The following is a 2,181-nucleotide window of genomic DNA, read 5'->3' as shown; positions in this document are numbered from 1 at the left end:
AATAAAGCCAGTATCGTTGTGGAACTTGAGAGAATATATACATTTACTGGCCCCACTTAAAAATAAATGAAATAAAAGAAGATCCAAATCATTTCAGAGTGTGGCATAGCAGAATGCCCTTGCATGGTTCAAAAGCAAGGGCGTTACCTCCATTTATTTCTTTATCAATTAGGCAACAAATCACCAATCTACTTTGAAATTTGATTTTTTAGCTGTTCATTTAAATGTCATATCTTGCCATTTATCTTGCTGTAAAGTGAAGCAAAGACCAACCAAATATTTATAGTAACTTGAGTGGGAAAGCTTACAAAAAAGAAGCCTAAGATAGCTCTGTTCCACTTGAAACACATTTGTGTGACACACATCCACCTCTTCAAATGGAAAATGACACAATTAGTCTTGAGCAAAAAGAGATGCTTTCCCTGCTGAATGAAAACCCAACCAATCTTCCCTCACTACCTGTCTTCACCTTCTTTCACCTTCTTCCTTAGCAGTAGAATTTCCAATTTAGCTAGATAAGTGATTCCTGAAAAAAGACTGCATTTCCCAGCCTTCTTTAAGGCTAGGTGGTCATGTGACTAAGTTCTGTCTATTGCATATAATTAGAAAAAGTGTGTGCCCATTCCTGGGGTGTATTTTGACTTGTTTTCTTGCATGCTAGCTGGAATTTGATAGAAAAAAACAGGAGCTCCCACAGTTCCCATAGCCATTTTTTACCTTGTGAATGGCATCCCTATTAGAACAACAAAACAGAAAAATCTTGAGCTCCTGACACTGTGGACTATCATACTATAATTTTAAGACTTACTTATATCTAAAATTTATAAATGTTATATCTAAAATTTAAAAATATACACTTTTTAAAGCCTTCTATCAGGCTTGTCTGTTTTTTTACAGATTGAACCTAATCTTAATTTATATATCCATACTCAGCATTCCCTTTTGAAATTCAAATAATTATCTGATTCTCCAGAACTTCCTGCTGCATATAAAGCAGTGATTGGTATTATGGGGATGTATCTGCTTCCTGTCTGTGTGAGACCCAGGGACCCTCGTAACATTACTTTCAGGAAAATATAGAGAACTACAAGGCAGTGCAAATCTCAGTACTGTAAATGTTCCAGCTTGTACAAAATTCCACTGTGGCCATGAGTTATTCTGCATAGAAATCTCATGTTTAGTATTGGTGCTACCCTAGACAAAAACTCAGAAGTCCCAGTTTTTCCTCACTAATTGCTCAATTCACAAGCACTGTTTGGAACCTCTGGTTTCTTGTGAGTACTGTGTTAAGCAGTCTTGAAAAGATCTAGAAGACACGACTTCTGTACTAAAAGAGTTTCATTGGGAAAGCCAGATAACAATATGGAAACTGAAAATAATTGAAACTTAAACTGATGTAACTTGTAGCAAGAGTTTCTGAGGTGGGACGATCTGGATGGGTCACAATTCTTAGGAGTGGTCTCATGCAGAGAAGGAGACATGATAACAGGATATGGAGAGTTCATACCACAAATGGAATAAAAGATAGCAAAAGTTTAAAAGCCACAGAAATCCTTCCATTCATTCAAGAACCTCATGGTGCAAGGTTGTGCTAGGTGCTTGGGATGACAAAATTAACCTTGGACAAGTAAATTCAGTTCACTGTAGCTTTTTTTCCTCATCTGCAAAATGGAGATAATAAAAGAGGTCTATTTAGGACTAAATTTGTTAATGCATATAAACCACTTAGAATTGCACCTGGTATATAGTACATAATAAATATATGCTATCATTATTTTTGGTAATATTATTATTTTAGAGGAGCTCAAAGCCAAATGAGGATGACAATATGTAAATATTATTAATGGTAGCACATGTAATGATTTATATAGTAGAGATGTGAATGCAGCACTCTGGAAAACCCGAGAGGGGAAAATTAAGAGTTGGGAGGAAGCATTTGTGAATCTTCCCCAAAGAAATCATATTAGAACTTAGACTTGAACAATAGCCAGAGGGATTTCTCCAGAAAAAGAAGAGAATTCAAGGCAGGGATACAGCTTGTGCAAAGGCAAGGTGGGTAGACTAAATGTTTACATGTTGGAAAATGCTGACCATGCTTGGAGGGACAGCCAAGATGATGCCCACTGGCACACAACTTATAAACAACAATTCTGATAGGCCCACATTCGTTCTGATTGGCTG

The sequence above is a fragment of the Hipposideros armiger genome, unplaced genomic scaffold (genome assembly GCF_001890085.2).
Source record: "Hipposideros armiger isolate ML-2016 unplaced genomic scaffold, ASM189008v1 scaffold_20, whole genome shotgun sequence".
NCBI lineage: Eukaryota > Metazoa > Chordata > Mammalia > Chiroptera > Hipposideridae > Hipposideros > Hipposideros armiger.
Note: the sequence above shows the minus strand (reverse complement) of the source record.